The following is a 9,626-nucleotide window of genomic DNA, read 5'->3' on the forward strand; positions in this document are numbered from 1 at the left end:
AATGGTCAGCAGATCAGAATGTGATACAACCAGATCCCCACTCCTTCCCCAGGACAGAACAGGCAAATTTTGCTGATCGGAAAGTTTTAAAAGTTATTTACAGTGCAGTGGAATATGCAGTATGGGCAGAAGTTTGCAGGCAATCCAGAACGAATGACAGATGCAGAAGAAAGGGGCAGTGAGACAAAATTAGCTTCATTGGTGAGTTGGTGTCAGCTGGTATTTTATTACTCTCTTTAAATGAAAAATATTGTACGGCGAGCTTTTGTGCTCATGAAGTAAAGTATGTCCAATCAGAAGACTGGAATATTCTTCAGGGATGATATACTAGACCAGGCTTGTCCAACATTTTCACATGGGGGACAGCATTCAATGTTTTGCACAACATTAAACATGAATTTTAAAAAAAAGCTGAGGAAGGAAAGAAACAACTTGTTGAGCAAAAAAAAAAAGCAACGTCAAAGCAATAAATTGATTATTTTTTACTCATTTTTAAAAATTAAGATGACCGTTAGAGTGTGAAAGTGTGTGTGTCTGGTTCACTCCCAGTCTCAGGATGCACACTCACTCACCCCCATCCACTGTGTGTGAGTGAGTGTGTGTGTTTGTGTGTGTGTGTGGGGGGAGGTTAGTGTGAGGGCAAATGAGAACCCTGAGACTGAGAGGAAGTCAGATACAAACACACAATCTCCCCTCTCCCTCTCTTTCTCTCACACACACACTTTCACCTCTCTCACACGCACACACTCTCTCCCCTCCTTTTCTCATACATACTCACTCCTCTCACACACACACACACACTCACACTCTCCCTTCTCTCCCACACACACTCGCCTCTCCCTCTCACACACATGCTCACACTTTCCCCTCTTGCACACACACACACACACACACACATACACTTGCCCCCTCTCTCTGTCACACACACACACTTCCCCTTCTCACACACACTCCCAACCCCTCTCCCTCACAAACACACTCTGGCCTGAATTTCACACTTGGCTTGCGTGCCAGGTCGGCGGAAGCAGATGTGGAATCCTCCTAGCCGTCGTTGCATTGCAAACGCGATTTCATGCTGGACGACCAGTTAAGGTCCGCCCAGCGTGAAACACGTGTACGGAATAGTCGGGAAGGGCCAGGGCGGGGGCCTGTCAGGCGCCAGGTCCAATGATGACCTGGTGGGTGCTTTAAAACTGGCAAAGGCAGCTCCCTGAAGGTTACCAGAGGAGAATCTTTGGAGTTGGTCCGGAGCCTGGAACAATGGCCTCACCAGCAGCAGGAAACATCAGGCGGGAGGGCAAGTCAGATGGGCACTCAGCCCCGCCCCATTTCTCGGACGAGTGCCTCATGGTCCTCGTGGAGGAGTTCGGTGTCAAGCAGGACACTCTCGTACCCAGGGATGGCAGGAGGAGGCCACCACACCAGACCAAAAAAGCCTAAGAGAAGATGGCAGCCGCGGTCAGTGGCCATGATGTTGTGTGGCACACATGGTGCGGTGCCGCAAAACGTTCAGCGACCCGCTGCACTCAGTAAGGGTGAATACTGAGCTGGCACAGACCAGTGTGAAGAAGTGTTAAGGGCTGGCTGTCCCCCATGGAGCTCAGCGATGTTAGAGTCTGAGTGCCAACTGTCAATAATGCTGGAGATGGCCAAGGGGGTGAGCACTGGCTGCTTGGCCTCAGTGACATGCGGGTTGAGGGCCCCGACTCGGATGTGACCTGCCAGGTGTTCCTCAGGTGGGGTTGGCCAAGTGCAATGGCGCTGCAGATGGAGAGTGGACTAATCAATGGTCATTTCAGGAGAGGAAGAACCATAACACAATCGAGAGGTCAAGAACAAGCGGAGGCCCCCCAAACCTCCTAATCTTGACGAGCTACAAAATGGATGCATTGAAGCTGGAGAGCCGCCATCCACCTCGGTCAGCTGGTCGTGGAAAGGCAGGGTTCTCTGATGAAGGTAAGAGTGCAGACAACAGAGGTCAGAGTGTCAGATGGTGCAAACATTCTTGTATAGTCTCATCATTAATCGGAGCCTCAAACCTGGAGTCTCCATTGATCATTGAAAGACGATGGCACATGATGCAGATCTCTGTTGTGCTACTAGGGTACCTGGCACGCACAGTGACAGTGTGATGACTTAAACTAATGACATGTTGTTCTTCTCCCTGAGATTTGCCAGCACACACTCGAACACAGGACCCCGAAGAGCCACCTTTGACGCCAAAGAACCATGGGGCTTTAGATGCACCTGCATCACACCCCCTCTCTGAACCAGGCACCAGTGCAGATACCAGCACCTTGGTGGGTATTAGATTGTCGGCTAGAATGTCATTGCACAGCAGTGAGGGCACTTTGCACTTGCTTGAGGAGCAGGCGGTGGCTGTTGGAGGACTGCTGGAGACCAGGACTATGCTAAACCAAAGGCAGATGATGGGCCTCTGGAGACACCCATTAGGCGGCAGATGTTGGATGTCCAGCAGCATGTGCAGGAGGATCTGGCAGAGATCCATCAGGGTTTGTGTGCCATGGTCTCTGTTATGGAGGAATCCATGTGGTGCATGAGCACACGATGACCCTCATTGCCTTGTACATTGCCTCCTCCATTGAGACAGTGGCGAATCTCATGGAGAGGCAACTCCAGGGACAGAATCAGGTGTTCACGGGGTTGCACTTGGAGCTGCAAGCCATCACACAGGCAATGACCTCAGGTGGTCAGTGCCAGTGTGGGAGATGGATGAAGCACCCGGTATCCCACCTAGGTGCCCGTCCATCAATGGTGAGCAGGGAGGTCTGGAGGAACTTCATGTTGGTACACGAGCTGTTTGTCATCTCTGTGGGCTCTTCCCAGGGCACTCTTGATAATGGCAGCAGCTCCTCCGCCCCTCTGCCAGTGCCTGTGGCATCTGATGAGGCTGCAATGACTGGGGAGATGCCAGATATGGCAGTGGCCGCTCCCCCCAGGCGGGGCCAGCACAGGCTCCACTGGCCAGAGGAAGACCGTCAAGGTCACCAAGGCCAACAAGACAGCGCAGTCAGCAAGGCTGCCTCCAATGCCGCTGCCAGCGAGGGGGTAGCAACAAGACACAACATTTGCAAACGTAAGGTTTAAGGCACCATGAGCACAAGAGTGATCACAGGTGATCTTCTGTTCTGCCGTGTTTTGTTAATATATTTACTGGTGCGGCCATTAACATCATATATAGTTCAACATTGTGTCAAAATGATATATAAATTTTGCTTTTGTCTTAATGGCCTTAGTATGCTTCACTTGTTTTGTAGGTGCAGGACATGCCATTATCGAATGCTGGAGGTGACCGGCTCTAAACTTTATTGCACAGGCACTGAGTGGACTTTGGGTTCAAATGAAAGGGTCATTTCAGACGTTCGGAATGGAGGCATGAGATGGAAGCAGATCTTTGGAAGCATAGCCAAGGAGTGTTGGATCAAAGCGTCCCTGGTGCCCCTGCCTCCCTGAAGGAATCAGAGGTCTGCCTCTACGTCTTCCTTAGCCTCTTCTGACTCACCACAGGATTCATCCTCTCTGGCCTGTGGAGCTGTTTCAAAATCCTCTTCCTCCAGTGGGTCTCCCCTTGCCTGGGTCAGATTATGGAAAGCGCAGCATGCAACCACTATCAATGACACCCACACTGGGGGGTGTTGTAGTGCTCCCCTTGAATTGTCCAGGCATCGGACGTGCATCTTTAGAAGAACTATGGTCCTCTCTATCACCACCCTTGTGGAGGCATGCTTCCTACTATAAAGCTGCTTTGTCTCTGTTCTTGGGTGGTGGAGAGGTGCCATAAGCCAACTTTTCAACGGATAGCCCTTGTCACCCAGCAGCCATCCATTCGGGTTGGAGCACTGAATATTCTTGGTACCTGTGAGTATCTGAGGATGTAAGTGTCATGGGAGCTGCCAGGGTACCTTGCACAGACTTGAAGAATCTGCGTCTCATGGTCACAAACTATCTGGACATTCATTGAGTGGAATCCCTGTTGACAAAGGCACCCGGTTGACCTGCTGGCGCCTTGATGGCCACATGTGTCAGTCGATTGTACCCGGGATGCGGGGGAACCCAGCAATTGCTGCAAACTCTCTGACTCGCTCAACCTGGCTGGCCTTGTTCATTTGGAAATGAATAAATGTCATTACCCACCTGAACAGAGTGCCTGTCACCAGCTTGACGCAACTGTGGACAGCTGATTGGGACACTCCACAAACATCCCCCACTGACCCCTGGAAAGAGCCAGAGGCATAGAGGTTGAGGGTCACTGTGACCTTCAGAGCCACTGGCATGGGGTGCCCACCCATGCAGTTGGAGGTGATCTCAGGCCCAATCATTTGACAAATGGAAGTCACAGTCTCCTGGAGAGGCAGAGCCTCCTTTGGCATTGCACCTCAGACATGTTGAGGTAATGGTATCACCGCCTGTAAACCCTGGCAGCAGGATATTGGTGTCATCTGCGGCCTTTTCCACCTTGGACTACCTGCTGGCCCTGCGCCCCTTGTGCCTGCACCACTTCTCCCACAGGTCTCTCCCTTGGAAGCTGCATGGGGTCACTTGGCCTCTTCTCCCTTCTGCCCCTCTGTTCCTCCTCAGAGAAGGTGCCACCAGTGTAGACCACAATCCTCATTACCAGGGTAACAGAAGGCTGCCTGATAGCTGGAAGGGTCCACATGGTCAAAATTCTCCACAGGTCTTGGAGACACCAACGAGTCCTGAAATGAAGCCTAGAAATACTTAAACTGAAGCTCAGAACAGATGAAATTGCCAAGTTCAAATAAGCAACCAGCAGCAAACTCTCTCATAAACTCCTCCCAATGACAATGCCGCTGACCCTTTTTATCCCGCTCTTGGATGAGGTTTTGTTGAAAGTGGACTGCTCGCCTACCCGTTTTGCTCATGTGACGTATGTGAAAACGCATGGGCAATGTAAAATCGCAAACAATTGCCTTTTTAATGGCCTTAAGTGGCCTTTTAAATTTTGGCGGGCGTAGCTCCAACACCTGCGTGCGCCCACCGACCTGAAGATTGCTTGTGTGTGTGATGATGTTGAGATGCTCGCCTGATGTCGCCTCGCGCTGTTTCATGACCGTTTCGAGTTGGGCGTGTGCACGCCTGCAAGGAGTAAGATTCTGCCTTCTCTCTCTGTCCCTCTTTCACACCCACACTCACACTGTCCCTCTCACACAAACATGCACACACTCTCTCCCATATTTCTCTCTCCCACATGCATACACAGTCTCCCCTCTCTTCCACACACACATGCACACACTCCTTTCTCTCACACACACATGCACACACACACTCTCCCCTCACACTCCACGCTCTTGCCTTGGGCCCTCCCAGGCCCTGCTGTTGCCTTGTGCCCCTCCTGGCATCTCTCTTGCATCAGGCCCTGCTGGCCCAGTCTCACCTTGGGCCACTCCTGCCCTGTCTCAGGCTCTGTGCTCTTTCATTTGTAGCAAATGCAGGGAGAAACCATTCTGTGATTGGACGAATAGCAAGCAGCACTTTTCAAATCAAAGGGCAGGATTTTCAGCTCAGTGTGCGGGCGCGTGCCCAACGTGCTCCAGCGTGAAATAGCGTTCGATGACATTGGGCGAGCGTCCCAATGTCACTGCACACTTGTGCGATATTTCGGTAGGCGGGCACGTGCGAGAGTTGGCAGCGTGCCAGCCAACAATTAAGAGGCCTATTAAGGACATTATGCTGGTAATAAAGTTGAATTTTTCGCTGCCGATCTAACCTTACAGTTGGCGGGTGGGCGAATAGGCGAGGCAGCCTTTGCATTTTTTGTGAAACCTCATCCATGGGCGGGATGAGGTTTCCAACAGTGAATAGAAAAACAATAAAAATTTTTTAAACTCATTTTTAACATGCCCCTGTTCATGTGACAGAGTCACACGTGGGGACATGTTTCCCTTATTTTTCAAATCTTTATTTTTAATTTTTAAATCCTTCAGGTAGCTCTCTGCCTTCAGGGAGCTTTCAGTGAGTGCACCCCTGCGCATGCACAAACTTCAGTGCTTGTGCTCCTCCCGCCCCCACCCCAACAGCGCTGAGGCTCAGAGCACATATTTCACGCTGGCTGGCTGTTAATTGGCCAGTTAGCGTGAAATCGTGGGCAGCGGACTGTTTTGCGGCAGCACCCGGGAGCACCGCCGCCCACTAGACAAAGTCTATTTTATGTCCAACAATGATTGGTGGGCCGAGCCCAGAGTCCAGTCCGCGGGTCGCCGGTTGGACAAGCCTATACTAGAGGGTTCAAAGGCTGAATATATTTGGTTAGAATTAAGGAACAGATAAAGAGCTGTTACGTTGCTGGATTTTTGCTCAGGACCCCCAAATAATGAGGAACAAATCTGTAGGAAATTTTCAGAAAAAGTTAAGATAAAAGAGCAGTACAGTAATAGCTGGAGAGTTCAATTATCTTACCCTGATATAGATTAGGAAGAAAAGTGTAAAAAGGTCAAGTTGGGTGAGGATTCCTAAAACGTGTGCAAAAGAACTTGCTTAATCAGAATGCTTGTAGCCTAAGAGGATTGAAGCAGATCTGGATTTTAGATCATTACTTTAAGTGATTTGTGAATATGTATCCTGTGATCTTTCGTTCATTTACCTTGTTTACAACTATTATTGAAGCAGTGTGTGGTCTCTTTAAATTTCACACTTGTCTTCTTGAAAATTCATTTTCCAATTACTGTCGAAGGGTCATGAGGACTCGAAACGTCAACTCTTTTCTTCTCCGCCGATGCTGCCAGACCTGCTGAGTTTTTCCAGGTAATTCTGTTTTTGTTTTGGATTTACAGCATCCACAGTTTTTTTGTTTTTATCTCTGTGTTTAATTGACTGCCACTGCTCTTCAAGAAATGCCTACCTCCTTGAAGAAGTTCTGTTCCTCTCTGCGACAAGGTTTCCGTATCTCTCTGTTGTCTTGCTCACCTTCCTTGATTTCCATTTCCCTCCTAGTGTTTGACAAGGTGTTTACTAAAACCCGCTTTCACAGCCATATCTCCTTTCTCAGTGACTGTCTCCGTCTCCAACTTACCCCACGTGGATTTCAACTGAAATTCCACCCCTCATGTTTCGAACCCACCCAGGATTACAGGTATCTCCGGGACATAAAACGTTTCTCGGACTGCTGTTCCCGTCACATTCTGAAATCCACACTCAGTGCCATGCGCCGCCATATGAACACACTCGACCTCTCCCTCCAGCAGCACCGCCGTACCCTTTTTCAAAGCTGCGCGTGCCCCCAGTTTCATTTTATCCTTCGGCTCATCCGACGCCTCAACAAGAAACTTTTTCTCTTTCTCTCAAGTGCTAAGGAACGCAAGCTCCAACAACTCATCGACACCAACACCCATCTAGGACCCTCCACCCCTGCCTGTCCCTCCGTCCCCACCCTTTCTTCCAATCCCAACCCCAGCCTTGTATTCACTATACCCCCTGACCTTCCCCTCTCCGATGCTGAACGTTCAGTGCTCAGCAAAGGACTTAGTTTCATACCCTTACGCCCTCACCTCAATGAATTTCGGGCTCGGCATGATACTGAACTCTTCTTCCGCCGTCTTCGTCTCTGGGCTCACTTCTTTGGGCAGGAGTCCTCTCCCAGTTCAACGGATCCTTTTACCCATCTCCAATATTCTCCCTCCACCTGGACCCCTCCCTCTGGATTCTTACCTTCTCTTGATCTTTTCATTGAGAACTGTCGGCGCGACATTAGTCGTCTCAATTTCTCTGCTCCTCTCACCCATTCTAACCTGTCTCTCTCTGAACTTACTGCACTCCATTCTCTCAGGTCCAACCCTGACATTGTCATCAAACCCGCTGACAAGGGTGGTGCTGTTGTTGTCTGGCGCACTGACCTCTACCTCGCGGAGGCTGAGCGTCAACTCGCAGACACTTCCTCCTACCTCTCCCTGGACCATGACCCCACCACTGAATATCAAGCCATTGTTTCCAGGACTGTCACTGACTTCATCTCCTCTGGGGATCTTCCTTCCACAGCTTCCAACCTGATAGTCGCCCAACCTCGGACGGCCCGCTTCTATCTCCTACCCAAAATCCACAAACAGAACTGCCCCGGTAGACCGATCGTCTCAGCTTGCTCCTGCCCCACAGAACTCATTTCTCGTTATCCCTTCTCTCTCCCCTTGTCCAGTCCCTTCCCACCTACATCCGTGATTCCTCTGACACCTTACGTCACATCAACAATTTCCAGTTCCCTGGCCCCAACCGCTTCCTCTTCACCATGGACGTCCAATCCCTCTACACCTCCATCCCCCACCAGAATGGTCTGAGGGCCCTTAGCTTCTTCCTCGAACAGAGGCCTGAACAATCCCCATCCACCACTACTCTCCTCCGTCTGGCTGAACTTGTTCTCACACTGAACAATTTCTCCTTCAACTCCTCTCACTTCCTCCAAATAAAAGGTGTGGCTATGGGTACCCACATGGGCCCCAGCTATGCCTGTCTCTTTATGGGGTATGTGGAGCATTCCTTGTTGCAGTCCTACTCCGGCCCCCTTCCACAACTCTTTCTCCGGTACATCGATGATTACTTCGGTGCCGCTTCATGCTCTCGTTGGGACTTGGAAAAATTTATTAATTTTGCTTCCAATCTCCACCCCTCCATCATTTTCACGTGGTCCATCTCTGACGCTTCCCTTCCCTTCCTTGACCTCTCTGTCTCAATCTCTGGTGATAGACTGTCCACCAATATCCATTACAAACCCACCGACTCCCACAGCTATCTCGACTACAGCTCCTCACACCCCGCTTCCTGTAAGGACTCCATCCCATTCTCTCAGTTCCTTCGCCTCCGTCGCATCTGTTCCGATGATGCTACATTCAAAAACAGTTCCTCTGACATGTCCTCCTTCTTCCTTAACCGAGGTTTTTCACCCACGGTCGTTGACAGGGCCCTCAACCGTGTCCGGCCCATCTCCCGCGCATCCGCCCTCATGCCTTCTTCTCCCTCCCAGAAACATGATAGGGTCCCCCTTGTCCTCACTTATCACCCCACCAGCCTCCGCATTCAAAGGATCATCCTCCGCCATTTCCGCCAACTCCAGCATGATGCCACCACCAAACACATCTTCCCTTCACCCCCCTTATCGGCATTCCATAGGGATCGCTCCCTCCGGGACACCCTGGTCCACTCCTCCATCACCCTCTACTCCTCAACCCCCTCCTATGGCACCACCCCATGCCCACGCAAAAGATGCAACACCTGCCCCTTCACTTCCTCTCTCCTCACCGTCCAAGGACCGAAACACTCCTTTCAAGTGAAGCAGCATTTCACTTGCATTTCCCCCAACTTAGTCTACTGCATTTGTTGCTCCCAATGTGGTCTCCTCTACATTGGAGAGACCAAACGTAAACTGGGCGACCGCTTTGCAGAACACCTTCGGTCTGTCCGCAAGAATGACCCAAACCTCCCTGTCGCTTGCCATATTAACACTCCATCCTGCTCTCTTGCCCACATGTCTGTCCTTGGCTTGCTGCATTGTTCCAGTGAAGCCCAACGCAAACTGGAGGAACAACACCTCATCTTCCGACTAGGGACTTTACAGCCTTCCGGACTGAATATTGAATTCAACTTTAGGTCGTGAGCTCCCT

Source organism: Carcharodon carcharias, chromosome 13 (genome assembly GCF_017639515.1).
Source record: "Carcharodon carcharias isolate sCarCar2 chromosome 13, sCarCar2.pri, whole genome shotgun sequence".
Classification (NCBI taxonomy): Eukaryota; Metazoa; Chordata; class Chondrichthyes; order Lamniformes; family Lamnidae; genus Carcharodon; species Carcharodon carcharias.